Source organism: Ciconia boyciana, chromosome 7, assembly GCF_034638445.1.
Source record: "Ciconia boyciana chromosome 7, ASM3463844v1, whole genome shotgun sequence".
Lineage (NCBI taxonomy): Eukaryota > Metazoa > Chordata > Aves > Ciconiiformes > Ciconiidae > Ciconia > Ciconia boyciana.
Window position 1 is genome coordinate 54,352,901 of NC_132940.1, and position 22,472 is coordinate 54,375,372.

General features: G+C 48.9%; 1 protein-coding gene and 1 long non-coding RNA gene across 3 annotated transcripts in view; both read left to right on the plus strand.

Moving 5' to 3' along the window:
• Window positions 1–22,472, plus strand: part of P3H2 (prolyl 3-hydroxylase 2) — a 76,404-nt gene that overhangs the window by 29,450 nt on the left and 24,482 nt on the right. The gene's annotated exons all lie outside the window — the stretch shown is intronic.
• Window positions 11,323–12,913, plus strand: LOC140654057 (uncharacterized). Its single transcript, XR_012043339.1, has 3 exons — window positions 11,323–11,440; window positions 12,192–12,281; window positions 12,788–12,913. It is a non-coding gene; the product is annotated as an uncharacterized lncRNA (long non-coding RNA).

Here is a 22,472-nt window from a genome sequence, read left to right on the forward strand (position 1 = left end):
AGGGATTTTGGAACATGTTTTCAGCACCACGTGGATCACGTGAAGTCTCTGGTTCCTGCTGGAGCGAGGAAGAAAGCTGGGTGCAATTCCCTGCCAGTGCAACAGAGTCCTCCCCTTCCCCCTGATCTGCTAGGTCCCTCCCGAGGAGTTTCTGAGGAGGGGGCAGCAATCACTGAATTCAGCTCCAAAGGACTCAGGAAAGAAACCTCTGTTCTATGCAATCTGCTGTAATAAACGTCAGCCCAGAGCCTGTGGGACAGACAGATAAATCCTCCAAGCCTGTGCTGACAGGGACCAGTCCGTGTAACTGGCTTTTGGTGGCTGGGTTTGTACAACACTAAATATTCAGCGAGGCTGTTCCTGTTTTGTCTCCCAGGCTCTGGTTTAACCATCAGACAAACTCCTGCTTCTCGCAGCATCCCTGCCTGCTCGCCTTGCCCCTGAGGAAGTCAAGGCTGTAATGGAGTGAAGCCATGGCAATTCACTCGAAGGCATAGGGTAATTAGTGACAAGGCTGTTTACATATCAAGCTCCCTCTTTCTGACCCAGTGATTTGGCACTTTGAACACAGCTGCTGGTTTAATGCTAAAGCCAGCCTTTTCCCAAGGAACAGAAAGCTCGGCTGTGAGAGAACTGCTTAAAAATGTGTTGCCTAATTGCTGTTGCTTAATTAAACTAAAGAGCATGCCAACTCTGCATTCTGGCTGTGCTAGGGAAGGGAGGCAAGCAAAGCTGGGAGGGGGAAAGCTCAGAGGAAGCCTGGAGCAAAGTGGTTTTGTGCAGGTCTTAATGGTCTGCCAAATGCTGCTGAACTTTTTCACTGGGCTGCAAAAGCTGTTACAAATTTTTCTTTCTCCTGTCCCTTCTTTTCTTCCGCACACAGAGCCAACTCCGAGAGCCAGCAGCTTGGTGTGGTATAGGTTGGAAGGGAAGGTGTTGGGCTTAACAAGTCCTGGAAGTTTGTTTCTAGCTATCCCCCTGGTTACTTTGAGCACTAGGAAAGTGGGTGTCCTGTGGCAGGCAGCACCTGGGCCAGCAAGTCAGTGTGGAGCATTACAGCACCATGCAGAGTTCCCTGTTCTGTTGTTGTGTTTGCATACTGCTGTGCCTTCAGCAGAGAAACACTCCAGACCAAACTTCACTTGTTTTGGCACAGCATCCTGGAAATGTGCTTATTTTGTCCCAGCTGCATTGCCCTGATGTCTAGACTGAGCATTCCCACTTCTTCCAGGTCTGTGGTTAGTGTGTGTTACGTACAGTCAGGTGTCTCTGCACCCATGGGGTGGACATGCCTGGTACTTCACTGTTTTGACTCTTTGGCTCTAATTTAATGGGATTTTTTTGTTTGTTTGCTTGGTTCTTTTGTTTTGTTTTGTTGGGTTTTTTGTAGCATTTTACTATCTTGCGCTACTGGACTTTGAGGTCTAGGGGTAGGAAAGGCTTGCATAGTCTTGGTCTCTTTGCTGCCTGCAGGGGGGTCCTCTCCTGGGAAGCTGGAGGCTGAGCAGCGCTGGCCTGGCTACGCTCACCAGTGGGAAGCACAAACAGGAAGGTGTTGATGTTCAAACTCAGTAGCCAGCTCCCAGCCAGCTTGCTTATAGCATTAACTGGCTGCTGCGATGGAAAGGCCATGTTCAAGCAGAATATCCATATGTGGGTCTTGGATGACAGTGAAGTGAGGGTATGAATGAGTGGGTGTACTCTTTTGCTGCCTGGAGATGAATATGTGCAGCTCCTACCCTTGCGAATTCAGAGAGCAGCTTAGATCCATCTGCAGAATGCACTGAGCCTCTCCAGTGGTTAAATGGCTGTTTGGACTTGGAAGGAAGGACTGAAACATAAGATCAAAGGTAGATGGATGAAGCTGTGGGTCTCTGCCATCTGCTAAATGCATTGCAGGTAGCGGGGCTGGCTGTGCTGCAACTTCAAATTCCCAATGCCTCTTGCAGGGGAGAATTCCTATTGCCTGCATTACATCGCAGCCCAAGTACGCAGGCTGCGCTGGGCCGCAATGGGGTTTAATTATTTTTCCAGACCAGGTTTTAATCCACTTACTATTCAGTAGGCTTGTTTGAACATAAATGAATGTAATTAAATGTGTGTTGCCCAGTTGGACAAAGGCAAGGGAGAGGAAGGCAGCTGGCCTGGAAGGAGGCACAAAGGCTTTGAAACAAGCTGCTGTGAGGTGCTTTGATGCTCTTTTTGGAGTTAGTGAGTATCCAGTGAGGAAGATGCCATGGAAAATGTGGCTTATACCCATGCGAATTGCCTTGATCAGAATCCTCCTGTTTGTTGCGGAAGTATGTGGGACTCGGCAGGGGAAGTGGTGAGAAAATGAATGTCTCTGGGATCTCAGTTACTGCTATTGCATGTATGTGGGGGTGTGTACATGTTGTGCTGTTGCTGTAGATCTGTTGCAGTTGTATCATCTGATGAGGTGCTGAGCAAAGAGCTCTTAAGGTCAAGACATACTGGTGTCACTCAGTGTTTTGTAGGATTTGACCCACATGAGTAAGCTAATGAGATACCTCAGTGTGTGTGTGTGGTACCACTCCAGGACACTGATTGTGTATGAAACATGGTCACCAAACTCCTAAAGGACACTGGCAGGTCACAGAGACACAATGAGGTGAAAAAGACCAAGTCAGAAGTCTAGGCTTCTTCTCAATTATTTCCTCACCCCATTTTTTTGCAATTCCAGTTAAACAACATGTGAGCCTTCAAATTAGAGGTTTATAATAGAGTTGTGTTCCGTGGTGCATGCAAGAATGGGTCTGCACCTGCGTCTGAGCACAAGGAAGAGAGAGGCGTAGTCCCACCCTGGTCTTTTCCAAGAACCCAGTAGTTAGCAGATTTGCAGGAAGGAGAGAAATCTGCTGTGGCCAAAAATAATTCCTCCTCTGTGACCAACCAGGAGTGAGTGTCTGTCTGGCCATCACATCATCACTCACACCGCTGTTTGGCTTGAAACCTCGAAGGTGGATATGCTGTCAGATGTTTTAAGGATATTTTTGAAACATGAGGGTACGTTCTGTATCCTACCAGTGGGTTCAGCCTAAGCTGAACATCCCTTTACCTGCCATTTCCCTCAGGATGTGCTGGGGAACATGTCTTTTGGTAACGCAGAAGTCACACACCATACAGGATCCTCCTCTACATTTCCACAGGAGTTTTCATGGGTGTGAGAGGGAAGGAGCTGTGGTTATGCCTTCCCAGGCAATGTGGTTAGGGTCTGTTCTTAGCTGCTAGTTATTACAAAATAGTATAATCTGCTTGCTTCCACCAAGAGAAGGAAACCTCTTGGAAGGGCTGCTTCCCAACTGCTGCTTCCTTTCATGTGGGGGGGATTGAAAAAATTGTGGGTAGGCTGTGAGTTTGTTATTGATGTGGGATGCAGGAGGACCCAGTCAAGATGTGAAAGGGAGCATCTAGGTATGAACACAGGTCAATTTTAATTCTCATGCTGCTATGAAGGCACTTGTTGTTGAAGTGTGGAGTATATTAAACTGGACCAGTGGCAATTCCCTTGAGTACTTTGACTGATGGAGCCTGGTGCCTGCCTGTGATCAGAAACAAACCTGAAGTCAGCTATGTGGACCTAGGAAAAGGAGTCCCAGAACATCTGTCCGTGCCTCACCCCTGGAAATGTCAGACCAGCTGGAGTTGCTTGAAAGTACCTCCTGGAACTGAATCTTTGGTTTACTTGCCCATCGTTTTGGGAGGTGAAGTGGATGTAGTTTCAGTGCCTGAGCTTTGTACTTTCAGAATTAGACTGTGAAGATTTTTTGATTAAAATCCTCTGGAAGCTTTAAAGGTAAAAAGCCAAAAATTACCATAAAATCTTCTCCCCAGATTGAGGTTCCTCCCTGCGGTGTTCTCCAGCATGCTCCCACTTGGGTTGGCACCAGATCCGTTTGACGTTGGTGGAGGCTCAGGGTGCTGCTGGGAGCAGGTCAGTGGCCAGCCTGTGCATGGGGAAGGTGGCATGGGCTCAGGTTCAGCTACTAGGAGGGAAGGGAGCCTGAAGGTTAAGGGATAAATAAGCTGTTGATATCCCTAGGGTTGTTGATCCCTACTGCTGGCTGGTGGAAGGTGATGCATATGTCTTAAGCTCTGGATTCCTTTCTCTTTTCATGCAGCCAATGCTAAAACATTCATGCACACTGAAGCAGCAGTGTAAGTGTAATTTCTCAGGCTGCAGAGGACCAGTTTTGTTTCAGCTGGGCAGCCCGCAGCTCCTAGGGTCTCTAGCATTTCCCATGAGTGGAGCTGGGAGAAGGGGCAGGAGCAATGTTTCTGCGTGTTTAGTGATGCGGGGTGGAGCTGGCTTGCTCCATCCCTCCCCACGGCAGCTCAGTGGGGACAGAAGCCGTGCTCAGAGCAGTTTGCTCACCCCCCTGGTGACAGCAGCAACATCAGTGCTGTGTGCGGAGACGGAGCACAGCTGCTCTGAGCGGGTGAAAGATGAGAAAGCTCCTGCCGCGGCCTCCCTGGGCCTCTCGACACGAATCCTGGAGCTGCTGCCTCAAAGCAGCAAGGGGGGACAAGGGCAGGGGATGGGGGGCACGGGGAAGCCATGGGCCCACGAGTCAGGGCGGGGTGGGCTCAGAGCCGTCCTGTTCCCTTGGTGGGAGCAGCAGGGCAGAGAGGGGAGTCAGTATTTCCATCTTGGCTTTTATGCTTTATTACTGCTGCTTTCAGCAGACTTGTTTGGCTGGAGGAGCTGTAGGGGGGCTGCAAACAATGGCTGCTCACATTTTCCAGCTGTCAGATACTTAATGACATTAACTCCCCAGCCCCCCCCCCCCCCCCCCCTTTCCCCCCCCACCTCTTTGGCACAGCCAGCTGAAGTGCTGCCAGCAGCCAGTTCGACCCAAATCCTGGCCCCGATTGCTGCCCTTCACCTCCAGGGGACCCCGCTCTGCTGGGCGCCCTCCAGCAGCAAAGGGGCTGTTTTCTCATAGGAAGCAAAGTGCTGAGCAGCCGAGGTGGGATGGGGTCCCTGGTCTTTTCCCTCCCCTTGAGGAGCTGTAAATGTACATTAACTAGATGGATGTGTGGGAGGGAAGTGTCTCCTTGAGAGCAAGGAAATAACTTGTTTTGTGTATGGAAAAGGCATCTGTTCTCTGCACAGACTACTGAAAGCAGCAAAAGCCATCCAGTCTTAGCATCTCAGAGAAAGGGAGGGCTCAGGGGTTTGCCAACGCCATCATCCTGCTCACCCACAGCCACCAGTGTCCCTGCCTTTAACCTTTTGTAGCCCCATTCCTGCAAAGGCTGGCAGATTTGTGTTGTTCATGCACCGAGCCTTCTCACACCGTCCCAGCCCCTGCGTTGGTCGCTGGGCTGCAGGTTCAATAGAGCTCTGAGCAGGCTGAGGTTTGAGACTCGCAACTTGGGTGTTTCCAGTCGCTTTCTTGAGCCCTTCTGCTGCTAGTTTTGGGTTGAAGGGCAGCTGAGCTCCGGAGTGTGCTAAGCCCTGCTGCAGCCCGGTTTGTTCCATTATTCTTGTGAACTAGCAGACCATTTATATTCAGCCTTTCTTGAGTGTAAGGGTGATGCGGGAGGAGACACTTGGCACAGGGAGGAAAAAGGAAAAGTACCTTTGGAATCTATCCAGCTCTTTGAATTCTGGAGCTGAGGTGCAACGCACCACCTCTAAACCGATCCTTTCCGCCTAGCTTTGACTCCAGGCATACGGTTTGCTCTTGTTATGATATATGCATTATATATAAGTGCATGTAGGTCTGTACAAACATTGTACACAGTTTGCATGCTGTTGCAACGTGCCTGCTGCTGTGTATGAGCTCTCTTGTGTGTTTAGATGATAAGAGCTGTAATGCTTTCAGGAAGCTGTGGGCCAGGAACATCATCCTGAAGATTTACAGTGCCCCTATCCCTCACTGCGGGGTACCAGCTAGGTATGTGCTGTCATATGCATGCTGCTTCCCTCCCATTGTGTGCTCTGGGATTTGCACAGGATTTGCAGGAAAAACAAGAAGAAGTTAATTTAGGAACACTCTAGACAGTTCCAATAAGTTGCTTCAATTAATTCTTTGGTATTCCTGCTTTTATTTATTTTTGCTGCCATAGCAGCAGGGAGTCACGAAAGGTCAGTGTTTTAGTTTGTTAATCAGTGTAGAGGCATGTTACCAAACCCTCCCTGCCCCACGGAGCCCAGGCTCTGTCCAGGCTGTGGATCAGGTGGAGTGCGACGGACCCCAGCATGGGAGAGCCAAGGCATTGAAGTCTCTCAAAGTCTAAGCTGTCATTCTGTGTAGGAGCAAGGAGATGTCCTCTGCAGGTTTTGATTTGAGATCTGAGAGCCTACGGGTCACACTCTTGAGCCACAATTCATTATTGGGGTTAAATGCCAGCCAAAAGCATTTTTGCTCTCCTTTGCACTAAAGAAAGTGCACTTTAATGGCTCTCAGAGGTGGAAAGTGAGGATGTCCTTCCTCTGGCGCATCAGAGTGGGCGAGAGGACCATCCGGCTCCTGTTTCCCAGGGGCTTGCTGTAGCTTGGAGGAGACACTTGCCAATTTACCAGCAATGCAAAGGCAGGAGCGTGGGAGGATTCCCATGGGGTGGTGAGTAGGAGTTGATAGCTTGTACCTCACAGACCTCCCGATGTGCAAGAGAAAAAATTGAGTATGAAGGGCACTTGAAGGCTGTCATTTCTGCAGACACCCCATTATTCCAGTCCACTTCACCTGCGGCTTCTCCTTTTTGCACCGTTTCATTTTCTGCTTGACTGCCAATGAAAGCAATATGCTATTTTGATACTATTAGTGGTAGAAAGGCCTAATCAGACCTTTTCTTTCCTTGACAATATCTGCCCTGCCTGCCTGGGAGCTGATCCAGCCTGCTCGGCCAGTCATGCAGTGGGATTTCCCAAGGGCCGCAGCACAGCATCCTCCTCCCATTCCTGATGCTTGTCCCACTTACCAGGCATGGAGGGCTGTGGGAAAAAGTAAGCCTGACTTCATCATCCTCCTTGCTCTGAACTGACACCTCCCCGGGTTATTAACTTGGCTATCAAATCTCAGCCGTGGGCTGAAACTTGGCAAAGAAGGTATTTGGGCAAAGTGTGTGTGTGGGGGACAGGATATAATGGATTTTTCTGTAGGAAGCATCCTGGATCAGGGACATAAGCACAGGAAGAGGGGTCAGGTTTGCCTTGGTTGTAACTGCTCTGGGATGCGTATCCTGTAATGACTGTGAACCCCAAAAGCAAGGGTCTGCTTACTCCATCAGCTCAGAGCTGGTCCAGGCCCATTCCCATGACCAAGCCCGCTTTCTCCTTGGCTTGTAGACTCAACCCAAATGACTCGTCTCCATTTCCCAGAAGTCCCAATGACAGCTTTTTACCTTAAAAGTTCTCTGGGAGAATTAATACAAGAGGTTCTGTGCTGGAAACTCTGGCTTTTGATGCTTAGAGGTGCAATTAATTGTTGTGGTTTATTTTGCATGTTAAACTAGAAGTTATACTGGCAAGTGCTGCAGCTGTAACATCTGGGTTTATGTTGGGAGGTGGGGCAGGTGAGGAGACGCGGCACTTCCCTGACCAGGGCTGAGCTTACTCTGCACACTGTCCTCACTGGTGTTGAGCTGATGTGACCGAGTCCTGCTGGAAGAGCTCCTAGGGCTTACCAGCGTGTGTCCTGGCATCGTGCATACCTCAGCTGCTGTGGGCTGGCATCATGCTTGGTGCTGACTGCAGCCACGGGCACTACTCTCAGCTCTGTCCAGACTGAGCCTGTGGACATGGCTGGGTGGGTCCTAGCACAGTGGTCTCTTGGGTCAGTGTGATGGTTGTAAGTCCAAGTCAATGGCGCTCATATTTTTTTCTAATCTTTATTAATAGCACATTATATGTTTAATCTGCCTAAGCAGACCTTGACCTGAGGGGCCAGAAAAATGGGATTTGCCTTAAACCAACACAAAGCAGGAAATTATCTTACAAGTCTAATGCCAGCCTGAACTATCATTACCATGCCTCCATCTTTCTTCACAGTAATGTGATTTATGGGCAGGGCACTCGTACTAGTTTCAGATTTCTTCTGTCAGTCTTTGTGGGCTGTGCTTCACACTGATCTGCTGTACCTCTGACACCTTCTTGCCACTAAATGCATGGTTGAGTCTTGTCAGGGTCATTCATTACAGTGCTCAAAGTACAGTAAGAGAAATATGGATTTCTCCCTGGGAAACTTAAAAAGTGTTCCCCTCTCCCCATCTGCAGATTTGATATAACCGTCTAAGTAAGCTGTGGAGTTAACACTTGGCCACAGAGGGCAGAAGGTGTGTAGGGACCCCTGTGACCCAGCCTGTCCGTGGTGATGCTCAGAGGTGGCCGTGTCTTTCTTGGGAGGGTCCCCACGGCAAAGAAGGGAGAAGTGTGAGCTGAAGGGGAGCAGAGCCGCCAGCTGAGCACTGCCTTGTCTGCTTCTGTGCACCCGTGTCTGTGCTGCTGTGGGACTGCCAGCCCAGCTAGCACAGCAGCTAGCTATGTAGTCAGTATGTAAGAAAGAGCTGGATTTAATCTGCCAAATTGAGAGAAGGCTTGGGGAGTGGCTTTGAAGTGATAGGCAAACCTGGAGCACCTGTTTTTTGGGCTGCTTTATCTGTGGTTGTATTTTGAGCCCCTTTAGCGTTAGGAGACTTGCCATTGACTGCAGTGGTTCTAAGTCTTGATGCTTTCCTGCACCTGTATGTGGACTTAGAAACATTCAGCCTTATATGTAATGGTGGGGCAAATATTTGGGGCGTGTTTTACTTCTTCCAATGTTCTATGGCAGAGGGTCGTGAGGGAAACCCGCCCAGCACCAGCGTGGTTGGCAGCACCCTATAGAGCGTGTTGACATGCCCGTACAGTGCATTGGCTTGCATGCTGTGTGCCAAATGGCCGCATGGACATGGTCATTGCTCCACTAGAGCAGGTGGTGAAGTGCTGAAAAGGGTGTTTCACTCGTGTAGGAGAAAAGGTTGCTTGGCCAGAGCCCGTCTCTGTGTTGGCGCAGCACCATGCCATGCTCTGACACCTCTCATGCTTTGCACACCCTTTCCCCTTTTTCCCTGCTGGACCCAAGCAAGGAGAGCTGAGGAGGATTTTCTTGCGTTTTGTTTCACCAGCTTTCTAATTTAAGTCTCCCTGTCGCTTCCTCGCTCCAAAACTACTTCTTTGGCAGGGCCAGGAGAGTGAGTCACGGCCGTGGCCCGGGATCCTGCCTCCCACTTTGGCCGGCAGTGCTGCGGCTCATTCGGAGCAGGGCTGCTGGGGATGCCTGTGTGCACCTGCTTGCTGCAGGGGATGGAGGCACTGACCTGGAGCAGGGGGGAGGCTTTGCTGGTGTGAGTAAACGAATAGGTTAACGAGCAAAAATGCCTGCTCTGATGTATGAGCCCAGACCTTTTCCTAATGTGTTGCTTTCAAGGGAGAGGGTTGTGTGTGCTCACTTGGTAACTCCGGCAAACTTCTCCCAAAGGCAGGATCACTCCGAAAAGCAAAACCACGTGGGAGACGCATCTACGCAGAGGCTGTCTCTAACATCATGGGCCGGCAAACAAAATTGGTTTGTAAACAAAGCTGTTCCTTAGGGATTGAATGGGTTTTGCAGAATTTGTGGTGAATAGGGGTAGCCTTTCCATGACGCTCGTAGAGAACTTGGGTTTTGTTCTTTCTGCTGATATCTGAGTATGCGCCTTGTGCCGAACCCACTGCTGGGAGCAGAAACGCAGTGCCAGTTGGCAGCGCAATGAAATCCAAGGCTTCCTGGAGATATCCCTCCTGGTTTCCAGCATGGCAGGACCCTGTGGGCCAGTCCTCAAGGATTTGGCTCCTGCATCCCACTGCTGAAAAAAAGCAGAAAAAGTAAATATACAGACCCCTATAAAAACAGCTGGGCAATTCCGTCGGTGAAAATACAAGTGGCTGCTTCTGATAAGAAAGAGAGGGAGAGCAGCAGGAGGGAGGAGTGTTTTGTTTCTGGTGCATAATGTTAAAAGCAAACAAAAGGCCCCTCTTAAGGATAAAGGAGACTCTCAGAAGTGCTGTAGCCTTCTTGAGGCATGCAGAACTTTGTCCACAACCTTGAGGACTTCCAGGCTAGCTTCAAGCATTGCATGTGCCAGCCAGACAACAATGAACCCTTTGAACACATTTTGGGTCAGAATACTGTTTTCTTGGAGGGGGAAAGGGAAGGGAGGCTGCTGCTTTGGTCTTGTATCAGCAGCCATCTGTGGTGAGCCCCAGATGCCTTCTGTGGATGGCAGGGCTGGCTGCGGCTCCTCTGCGCAAGCTGGTTCCTGAGGGACTGAGGTCTCCCACAGCAGTGGGTCTTCTGCAGAGCCATTGCTCTGCAAGGCTTGAGGCTTCTCTGCCCTAGCTGTGCAATTTCGAAGAGAGTTTTTAAAATAATGTGGGAGTCCGTGAAATTATACTGCTGCGATGTGTCAGCTGTTGACACAGCAACATGACAGTGTGTCATCACTTATTTCCTGCTTGAGGGATCGTAAAGCCTTCTTGCATGATTTGGGCCCATCTGCTTTCCAAAAGCTAAGCTTTATTGTATCCCTCTCGTCCTCACTGTCCTCCTCTTCCAGACTTGGTCTCTGGTGCCTTCCCTTAACCTCGTTCATGAGATCTCCGGGTTGAGGGCTTCTTAAAGCCTTCAGTTGACTTGAGCATGGGAGAAGGAGTTACCCACCTTCTTGTATGTGTTTGGGGCTGCACTGGCCAGCTGGCACAGAGGGTCCTGCTCTGAGCTGGCTCTTTGGGCCACTGTCGTCAGATACGTAAGTAACAACCTTTCTATGGGAGGGCTGATGAAGAGGACTATTCTTCTGTGCAATTAATGGGCATGTAAGTCTGACCTCTTCCCCTGCATAGCCTGGGACCAGGAGTGCTTGCAGGCCAGCTGACCTGTTGGTCACAAGAGAAAAGTGCATGATACGGCATGGGGAGTGAGACACAGCAATTGCCTTGCAGCCCTGGTTTGAGGCGTGCGGGCACGGTGGGCAGCCCTCAGCCCACGCCTGAAGGAGAGTTTGAATCTCGAGCTACAGTGAGAAGCCCACCCTGTCCTGCCCACGCGCCCAGGCAAACTGAGATGCGCAGGCTATTGAGAAGCTCAGCTGGGGCTCTGGCCCTTCCTGGTGCTTCACTCAAAGCATCTCTGTTTTTCCCAGAGGAGTTATAGCTGCTGCAGCTGTTGTTGGTCTTGTGTAAAATCCAGCCCGGGGTTGCTGGAAAATCAGAGGTCACTGTTATCCCTCCTGACTCATCACAAGACAGTGCTTTTGCTGCTGCCAGTGCCCCTTAAATCTGGGCTTTTTCACCTTGCCAGTGCAAGGACAGGACTATGTGCAACCGGGAATCAGACAGATGGATGGTCTCGTGCTAAACCCATTGGAGAGCTGCTGAAGAAGGAGCTTGGCTCAGGTCTCATGTCAAGTAGGATGAGGGAGGGAAACGTCTCCAGCTTGTTTGTGGTCTGGCAGCCAGAGAGCTTTCTGCTGCTGTCACTGGAAACCATTTTTTTTTTTTATATTTGCATCATTCCCGGGATGTTTCTGCTGCGTGCGCCTGTGCCACAGCCCGGCAGCATGAGCTGAGCCCGCTGTGCTAGACTTCGAGGGCTTGCGGGTATGGCCCTGGGTCCCAAAACGGGCTCCGGGCTGAGCCCTGCCGTGCCACGCTTTGCTGGGCTTTGCAGTGCAACTGAGAGATCTGTGCCCTGTTCCCCGCTGCATGGACTTGCGGAGCGGCTTCAGCTTGGTGAGCCGCGCTTCCCCACGTGGGGAGAGGCTCAGGAGCATCCTGCGCCGGGGAAGCGCTCCCCAGGAGCGAGAGGAAGGGGTGCTGTTGTCATAGGAAGCATCTGCAAATAATAACCCAGAGGGCTGAATGTAATACTGGTGCTAGCTATGCAAGTCTGCCCATGCCTCTGTTTGCCAACCAAGTCACCATTTAGGTTGTGTGGATTTTATTCTGTGGCCCAGATTTATTTTGGATTGAAAGCCGCGTGTTTCCAATGAAGTTACACCTGCGATGATTTATGTTTTGAATTAGCCTCAGCAATGACCAAAACACATTTGTCAAAAGTTCTTCATATTTGTACTTTTTAAAGCATCTTCATTTCTTTTTTTTTTTTTTTTAATTTTAGAAGTATGCTCTGCTTTTTTAACAGTAGTCTGGGCTGGGAGCAGATGAATGTTTTTCCAACAGCTTCTTGAAAGGAACAGCTGTTGTGCACTAAATCAAGCTGAAGAACTTTGTGGAAGTAAGTCCAAAGTGATTCTTTTTAAAAACAAAAACAAAATTAAATGCAATAGGTGCACATGCCAGGAGGCTAAGTGAGTAAATGAGAAAATAGACTTGTGACTTGGTCTCCCTTCTCATATTTAATCCATCAATAGCTGGCTGTAAATTTATGCTTAGAACAGAAATGTTGGAAAGCAGTGCAGCTCCTGCACTCTGCAGCAAGGGATGCTCTGAGATGTTGTTAGCGGCGCATGGTGGTGTGCGGGGCCACAGCTACTGGTTCGGCTCTAGGTTTTGCAGATTACTCAGGCTGAGCAAGCGTGCTTTGGGTCTTATGAGAGATGAGATATGAAGTTACAGATGATTTCCTAAGTGATGCCTTTTTAAAGTTAATACTGGAATAACCCTTGAGCTGTTTCTAAGGGGCTGCTGTACCAGAGATGCTGTCTTTGGACTGAGATGCAAAATGCAGATCCTTCTCACTAGATGTGATGGGATTTCTCAGGACTCGTGGTTTCTGCTCAGGTGTTTGGGGTGAGTCCCACGGGATGTCATTACGTCCTGGCTACCTCACTGCCTTCTGTGGCTTCTTTTTCATCCTCTGCCCCTCTCAGCTGTGGCCCTGGATCATCTTTAAGCAAGTTAAAGGACCTTTGTGAACCAGATGATGATTAGGATCCTTACCAATAAGGTTTGTTAATACAGTTAGCCATATTTTCTTTTAAAAATACCTGCATTGAGATATCTGTTTCTTTAAGCATTCTCTTCTCTGTGCCAGGGAAAACCCAGGCTTGGTACCAGACAGTGAGAGAACAACTGATTCGGTTCTGCTGCTCCAGGCCTGGGAAAAGTTAGCAGCATGAAGTCTGCTAGATGGCAGAGTTCCTCTGCTTTCATCCACATCATGTGCTGTCATTGGAGCTGCTTGCAGGTTTTATTTTCTAAAAAAAAAATAAATTCTTTTTTGAGGGTTCCTGGGTTTGCAAATTGGGTTTTCAACAAAATGGAAACATTTGCAGAAAGCAAGGATGAATCAACATCTAGCAATTTCCTCACCCACCAGATTTTTTTCTTCTTTCTTGTGGATAAATGCGAAAAAGAATTTAAGCAAAGTCTTTGTGCACATAAAACCCTCACTATCCAAGGGTGATTGATAAGGGACGCTTGCTATTTTCCTAATTCTCTTACTCTCTGCCTTTTCCATCTTAGCTATTTCCACTGGAGATGAAACAGTTCTTTGCGAAGGGGCAGGAGACACCCACCCACGTTGGAGGCTCCTTGGACAGACGGGCTGCTGTTCCCGTGGCTCGCGGGGGGGAGCAGGAAGCCACCCCTCCCTGGCCGCAGCTCAGGGCAGCAAAGCTGTAGTGAGCCTGACCCTATTTGACTTCTCCTTTCGAGATCTCAGTCTCTATAAACAGCCTTTTATGGTATTTGCCTTTCAAAGAGGAACCAGGGTGTGGATGGGAACAGTGACAAAGAGCCACTTATAAGGACTGAGTGAGCTCTTACAGGAGACCAGTGCATAATTTTAAGATCAACAGAAAAATCTTGCAATGTCTTAAGCCCTGAAACGTCATCCGAGGTATTTAAATGCTGTCATTCAGCCTCCCAGCAGCAAGGACCAGAAGGTTCGTGCTCCTGTTTAACAGGGAAACTGAATCATGGAGATGCTTAGTGACTGGTAGAAGAATTCCCAGTAGGTCAGAACCAGAGCCAGGAATTAAAAGCAGAAACCCAGACTCCCCTCTGAAGTGCTTGGAAAACACTGGCTTCTGGCAGGAGCATGACTTCAGCCGTGTCCTCAGTGAGGGTAGACAGCTTCTCATTTTTTGCATACTAGAAAGCAGTTTTGCCCCAGACAGCGGGTAACGTCTCTCAGCCCGCCAGGGTGACGTCAGTGGTGGGGCGGCAGCTGGGACGCAGAACACGTTGGTGCTGTGAGTAATAACAGCCTGTGCTCGGGGGGATCCCTGCCAGCGTCCCTGCGAGAGACACCACCGCCCGTGTACGCTGCTGCGCGATATTCATGTCCGGCTCCCCACAGGCTCCAGGCTGCTGTTCATCCCAAAGTTGCTGGCGGGGCTCCCTCTCCGGAGGGCTGCCATCCTTCGCTGGAGCCACACCAAGCAGCTGCTTTCCCCGTCTCAGGCAGGCAGCAAAGCAAGCAGTAATGGAATAAACACCTGTGGTGTGCCTACAAGTGACACATGCATCCTTTAGGATGTTGCTTCCTGGTGCCGGTGAGAGCTGAGAAACTGAGGAGCCAGCACTTGGATAGGAGACCAGTGAAGATCATTCACCACCGCGGATGCTTTTAAGCCTCTGATGTGAAAAAGGTTGTGGAGGAGTGTGTCTCTACAGGGTTTCCAGCAAGTAGGACCACGAGGGTGTCAGAAGTTGGAGATGAACATTGTATGTGTTTAAGTTTGTCCAGGTTGTAGCTGGCATCCAGCCTGGCTCTATCCATATCTGTCCCCATACAGGAATCTGTGCAGACTAAGCATTTATCTGCTCAGAGGTAGATATCGTTATATTTTATCTCCGTGTTTTTTCCAGCAGTGAACACAAGTCTCTCTGAAGTCCAAGCAGCTGTTGCAGATGTCCCTGTGCCTGAGCAGCAGCCTGTGTGGGACACAGTGTCAGGACTCAGCAGCCTCCCTGCCCAAGGACTGAGCTCTTTTCCCACTGCAAAGCACCGTGCTCCCCAAAGTGCCATCTGCCAGCCTGAAATGGGAAGACCCGCATTGCTGAAGGGCCACAGAAGTTGCTACAAGCATGGCAGAGCTGCAGGGTCAGGACTTAATACATGTCAGGGGGAAGAGGTGCTTTGCCAAAGCATCCTGAGCCTGCAGTACTTCCCTGGTGTGCTGGATCTGCAGGGAAAGCCCAGGCAGGGACGCCAAGGAAATACAGGCACAGGCTTGCAATCTCCAAGCCATGTGCATTATGTGGTGTGGACTACAAATAAACTGCGTCACTGGCAATGTGTTTGTGAGAGGGGCCAGGGAGGATGGTGGTACAAAAAACCCTCAGCTCTGTTTCATTTGGGCTGTTTGGTGCTTCCAGTTTGGTGCTTGGTCACCAGTGCTGGAGCAATCAGTGGGAAGTGCTGGCTCTGATGCTCTGGCCTCCCTTCTGGATTATGCCAGTCCCCAGGAGTCCAGTCCCTGGACTGCTCTTTGCCCAGGGTAATAGGTCCGTATGTTATTTCCAGCTTTTGGCTGGGAGGAAGAAGAAAGGTGAAGGTGAGCAACCCAGGGTCAGAAACGTGGGATGTGCTGCTGACCAGCCCTTTGCAGAGGACATATCTCTTGATTGCTCCCAAAGAGAGATACGTGCCCACTTTCTCCTGGGTCACCCCTTTGGCCGCACGTGCACTGGCCAAACTGGGAGCTGACACATCCCACCCGTGCCATTCCACCAACTCTTGCGAAGGGAAAACTGCAGCATTGGGAGGGCCCACAGCTCTGCTCTGCCTTTCTGTAGGCTCTTTCCCAAGCCAGGATAATAGGATTAGTGAGGCTGCCTGGAAACCTTGGTCAGAGGAAACACAACCCATTAGCACAAGTCTTCCTTGCGTTTCTTCCCCAAGCAGGTTTGCTGTAGGTGGCTCCCACCAGATGTGGTATCCACAGCCACTGCTTGGCCACCCACCGGGATGGGCAGCAGCTCCTGGGCAGCTCACAGGGTAAAACCAATGCTGCTGCAGCAGCAGATCTTGCGATTTGGTGCTACGGACATTATCACTCCATTACTGTGCGTTTGTAGGGGGGTTTTTATACACTAATTAACCAACAGTTTGATTTGATGGCGATATTCTGAGCTCTGTTACAAGCGGCAATTGTAACTCAACATCCCAGCTGGCCCCGTGGCACAAAGGAGGGATTTGAAAGTGCTGCTCTGTGTGCAGCGCGTTTGGCAAAGGCTCCTTCATCCCACCGCTGGATCGAATGTCCTGATAAAGAAACGGAGCTGAGGGGGCTTGTTTCATTCCTTCGAGGAATGGTGTTGGGAGCTGGCAACCCTGGGATCTGGTTCTGATTTGCTGTGAGACATCGGACTCCTTACCTGCAAGCTGGGGAAAATGATACCTCTTTGCAGGGGCCTTGCAGGGCTTAGCTAAGATTAATAAGGGAGGGAGGGGAGATGGAATAGCTGTGACATTTTATTGCTATTATTAATGATGTAGAGTGAAGCCAGGGCATCTCTGTGAATAATCACTGCAGTTTGCCTTTCGAGATTTGGCTGCATTTTTTCCCCTTCCCTCCCCTCTACTAATCAGAGCAAAGTTTGACTTTGTAGGAGGAGGGCTCAGAAACCAACATTTCTCAGTGTCGGAAGAAAAAGCAGAGTGTTTCCTGGTGTAATTAGGTCCAGGCTCTCAGGAAATGAAGGCCGTCTAGTTGATAAGTGTTTAGTAATGATTACCAAGCTATGGCTGGGGAAAGCGGACAAAGTGTTTTCATTTCAGAAGCAGCAAATCCAGCTGAGACTTGTGGTGTGTGTCATGTATGGAGGCAATTGTCCAAGTGGTATGTGGCCTCACTTGCTGAAGCACGAGCCAAATTCGCCCTGGTGTAACTCCACAGGAGATGCTGGAGCTGCACCAAGAGCCTGAGCAGCAGTGGACGCTGTTTGTAGCATGCCCCTAGGCTGAGTGTCGGAGGTGTCATTCCGGAGACTGGTGTTACTCTTCTCTCAAAGCCAGTAATTCCTCTCTCAAATTAACAGTGCTCATCAAAGCCTGGGGAGCTGGAGTAGGGTAAGAGTCACATTTGCAAGGGTAGAATTACATCCTCTCCAAATGAAGTACATGTTTCTTCAGTAGCGCTGGATAAACTGAAGGTGGAAGTGCATGAAGGTGGGTTCTTCAGTGTGCTTTCGTTCTGTGTGTCAACCTCAGCTGCGACAGTCAGAAGCTCTTAAGAAAGAGGACCTCTCCTCCAGAATTTGCAGGGTCAGATTTTGCTGAGAACATGTCTGGCAGTTGCTAAGCTGTGAAATCAACACAGTCCATTTCATGTCAGCATACTCATCCTGCCCACCAAGAGAGCACCCTTGAGACCTGATGTGCTTTTAGGGTCCTGGATGAGAGGGTGGGTTGCAGGCCCCCTCCCCTGCCCTGTTTCATCTTCCTTCATTTCAGAAGATGCATTTTTGTGGGAAAACCCATCCCTGTTTTACTCAGATGGGCTTGAGTTTTAGTGTAACGAACGTTGGAAGAACCCGAGGAAGTTTGCAGTGCTGCTGCAATGGCTCTTGCCTTCCAGGCATGTAAACGTGTGTGCAGGTGTATTTTGCAGCAACCCCCACGTCGTCTGAGAACTCTAACATAGCCTAGTGGTAGGTCTTTCTCAGCCACACATCTGCTCTGGTGAAAAGAATATACTGGTGTCTTAAAATCTCCCAAATCCCTTATTTATTGCAGCTTGTATAAATGTGTTCCAGAAAGGATTACACAGCTCCCTGGAGAACAGGTCCATCAGTGGCTTTTAAGCACAGTGGTCCAGAGGCAAATCCTGATTCAGGAAGCCTGTAAGCTGCTGCTTTTGCTGACGATACCCTGTGTGTGAGGGTCACTGTGTGGACCTGAGGTCACTGAGGGACCCTGCCATGTCCTTATGCTCTCCCCACAAGTGTCCACCCCTGGCCACTGCTCAGGTAAGGTTCCTGGGATGCATGAACCTTTGGCCTGAACTAGCTTGGCAGCCCATACAGGTAGTGCCCCTTGCAAGACCTTTCCTTTGCTTTCCAGACCAACTGAGATTATATTGCAGAACTAAGGATATATTTTTCACTTCCCTCTCTTTCTCTACAAGCATTGCTTCCTTGCAGAAAGTAAATGCAATGCCTCAATGCTGGGCCAGTAGTGGTGAATCTATCAGATCAGCTTAGAAGTTTCTTTTCAAAGATGACAGTTTTCTCCAAAGTCACCTAAGGCATAAGCTCAGTTTCCTTCCCCTTGGCATCAGTCAGTTCCCCTCATGGTGAACAGAGCCCACCCCTGATTTACAGATCTTCTTTAGACTTTGCAAAATGCTTGTTGAATTGGAATGCTGATCTATGATTTATTTAATCAAGTCTACAGTGCCCTAAAGTCCATCACCATCATGAGGGTTTCCAAGCATTCAGCAGTTGCGAGTCATGATCCATTGGTTTATGACTCGAGCCCTGGAAAAGGTATTCCAGAAACATTGTGTCTGGAAAAAACATGGTAATTAAACCCATTTCCTTGAAGACTGTCAAGGATTTTGTGTGAGGGGACAATGCATAGATAGTCTATGAGTCTGTTTTCTCCTTGGAATTTAAGGTTTGTTTGCTTCTCCCTTTGCTGTCCCATTTGTTTTGTCCCATTTGTCCCTTTGCTGGCTCAGGGCAGAGGGAGATAACACGTCTTTCTCAGATAGCACAGTCCTGTTTGCAGCCCACCCTCAGGGCTAGGCACTATGCTTTTCAAACGCACGCTCTGGTGTTAATAAAATAAACTGACCATAATCACTGTTAGGGTCAGTCGGTACCTTCTGTAGGAGATGACCTTTCTATTGCTCAGGGAAAAGGTAGGGAGAGGCAGTCTTCAGACTTGGGACAGGGTTTAGATAAGCCATTTGACAAAACTCTTATTTACATCAGAAAAGGGCTGCAAAAAAGGAGTATCATTTTATCACCAGATCAGTGTGGCGTCCTGGCTCCAAGATGGTCATGAGTAATCCATGCGTCCTCTCAGAAAGGCGGTTTTCTAGGGGCACGCGTAGCTCTTTGGACGATGTTGAGTAACAGCAGACAAGCATATGCATTTTCACAGGAAACTTTGGCTCCCGAAGGGCATTCAACAGCTCATCATGTCTGACTCTTTTAAAAGGTGCTGAGCCATTGCTAAACCCTGGAAAGGGAGGAAAGTTTCTGCTGTAAGAATTTTTCTGTTTGTTTCAGATTTTTCTGTTGTGTTTTTCTTAAGTGTTTTAGTAATTATTTCTGTAGAGATATCAACATGGAGACAGCTTGGTTAGGAGTCTGTCCCAGTGCCTGATGTTATCAACCAGTGCAGCTCAACTAGTTGCAATGTCCGGGTGGCAGGATGCTAGAGAAAATTCACATCTAATGTGAATTAGAAAGCTGCTGCTTTATGGGTCTCGGAGAGGGAAGATACATAAAAGCAGGAAAAACGCAGAATCTGGAAAACAGAGAATATGTGACAGTTCTGCTAATTTTGGGTCCAGTGTCCAACTAGCATTGCTGCATTCTTGCAAACATACCAGAGAAATGCCATAGATCCTTTCCAGGCAGAAGTACTGATGTCCAGAAGTTTGCCGGAATAAGCTGCTTTGTGTTATTCTTGTAGGCACATGGATGGCATCAGCCTGTCATGCAGAGCCCCCAGGTTATTCACCATTGCTTGTGTAGTATTTCTTAATTAATTCAGTCTCAAGAACGTAACTCTCATCCCCTCATTGGGAGAGGAGGTTGTGTGTCGCCATTGTTTTAATGAAATCCTTTACTGATGGGAAGTCTTTTGATAGAGACATGCTGCAGCACGCTTTGGCCTTCATCCTCCCTAGAATAAACACTGTTAAGTTTGTTTCCATGCTGATGACTCTGTGTTGTGGATTATACTTGCGTTGGGATCTTAGACACCATAAGGCTGTCTGCAAAAACACTGTCCAGTGATCCTCTCCCAAGCATCCCCCATTCCATCTCTGTGTCATTACTTCAGTGCTTTCATCACAGATGAGTTTGCTTTGTTTCTGGCCCAAATCAAATGCCTTCAGGTTCCTGAGGTTGGAAGACTTTGTGGAAATGTAGAATATTGTTATGTTCCCGTGGCATCTTTGCTGCTGGAGAGAGTGCTCTGTCTGCTTCCTCCTGTGACTCACACTTACATGATGCACCTCCCAGCCCTTTTAACTGCCTGCCAAGTTTGTTTTGTTCTGTTTTTTTCCCTAAAAGCATGCGATCAGTTTTAGCCTTAATCAGATTGAAGCATTCCAGCCTTGACCTTCCTCCCTTCACAGGCAAAGGGCTCCCTCGCTCCTTGCTGGCGGGGTTAGCAAGATTCACCTCTCTCCTCCCAGGTATTTCTGAGGCTCTCTGCAGGGGACCGCCTGCCTCTCTGTCTATTATCAGTCAGTATATCACATGAAAGCTCATTATTTGTCTAACAGGCTGTGGCCCACAGGACTGTTGCTGGTGGTCCGTGAGGAGGGGATAGTCACGTACGGCTTGTTTCCAGCTGCTCGATTTCATTAGCTTAAAATGCACGGGCTAATCTTTGACTGATACTTTCCCAGGTGTGCAACAACTGGGGCTGCCACAGGGATGCTATAACAACAGGAGGAAAGACATGCATGAGAAAACCTCCTCTCCGGAAAGCCTGGCTGGCTTTATACCCCCCACCTTTTAGAATCTAGCACTGCTTGTTGCCATTAGTCTCTAAGTGTATTGCTTCTCCCGTGCTACTTATCTCCAAGGGCCACTGGCTCGTCTCTAATTACCTGACCGAGGAAAACTCTGGGGTATAGGAGCCTCATGGGGTAACCGTCTGCACAGATTCCTGAGGGCTGAATACATCCCACCTCTTCCAAGGACAATTATAAGGGAAGCTCTTACTTAGCCTTCAAGTTATGCTAACATCCTTAAAAATAGAGAAAGAGCCCATTTCTAGCTATGCACGGCTTTCGGAGGAGCTGCTCAGCGCCCTCCCATGGTCCAGAGTGCAGGATGGTTTTCACCGCTGACTGTGGCGTGGCCATCGTGTGTTGGCAGCGTGGTTGTGTGTTTGCAGCTGGAGGGAGGGGGACAACTGGCCAGCTATCCACTGATAGAAGGGAATTTTTTTTGTACAGTGTGCTGAAATCTGTGTACTGCCAGCTCCTGTCTGTCATCTTGGCTGTCGTGTATGGGCACGGAGGGAAGAATCCCATCTACAAGGGGTTTCTTGCCCAAGCTTTAAAAACCCAGTTCTAGGGGTTTTGTTTTTTGCCAGGAGAGCCCACACTGCATATTCTAGGAATTCTTCCTTGTTGAAAATGCTGTTTCACACAGAACTTAGTTGTCATCAGAGTATGTTAGACAGCACTGAGTGTTTACACAGGACAAAATCTGTCTTGGAGTGTTTTTCACAATCAGTCAGATCGAAGGTTCAGGAAACCTTGCTCTGCGGATAAATCCTGTGATGCCTCAGTGTGTTTGAGATCTGTGTGGGAAGGGTCCTTCCTGCTGAGAAGTGGTTTTGCAAGTCACTTGCTGTGAGTAATGCCCTGCTCCTTGTGCAGTACTTGCTACACCACATGTGCACTGAAGCTTATAATGCACAGCCAGAAACGTGTGAAAATCTTCATCCTTACCTGCCTGGGAACGGTTTAAGAGGAGCATGTCAGAGAGGGAAGGGAGGAAGTGTCTCAGTCTAATTTGCTTTCTCAATGCTAAATGGCCTTTTCAGGCAGGGGGATGCAGTCAGTTCGCTCGGCACATACGTGTGTACGCTTACGTAAAACACTGCCAGCATGGCCCAAGTGAGAGATTCATATTTCTCTCTTGGTTAATTGAAAGAATTTGTTTCATGAAGAATACTGAAGTGGTTTTTTCAGTTTAGTTTTAAATTTCCAAGTATCTGCCACTTTCTGGAGACTAATTCAACGTCTAGTCAGCTCTTTTGACCATGTACCTACCAATCCACATATGTTTGTGTACTGAAAAATCGCTTATTGGAATAACAAAAAAACCCAAATCCTTCATAAGTTTCCTTTCTCATGAGAAGTTTTCCCTGTGCCAATTCTCCAAATTTCTTCTGTTTTGGTTTGGGTCTACCAGAGCGACTGGTGAGCAGGAGCACACAGCGAGGTGCGCTGGGGTGGTCCGAGAGGAACAGTTCAAAGCACATTGGAGGTTGTCTGCATTTTGAAAATGGAGAAGACCTCTGAAAAGATGCATGTGGAGCCTCTAGGAAGGCATCACTACTGCTCCTCGTCACGGTAGTAGCAAGGAGGGGGACCAACCCTATTTATCTTGAGTTGGAAGACAAGGAACTGGTAAACTCTTTGGAGAGCAGGGGATGGTGTGTTAATGAACTCAAAGGCTGCTTCACATCTTCGTCACTTGGTACCTATTCCCTACACTTGTCTGAGGCCCTTTTCTGCCATATGCTTGCCTTGCTTTCTGATTTTAGTGTTTCTGAGGGGTCAGTGGGTGCTATTGTGGGTTGCAGACAGCT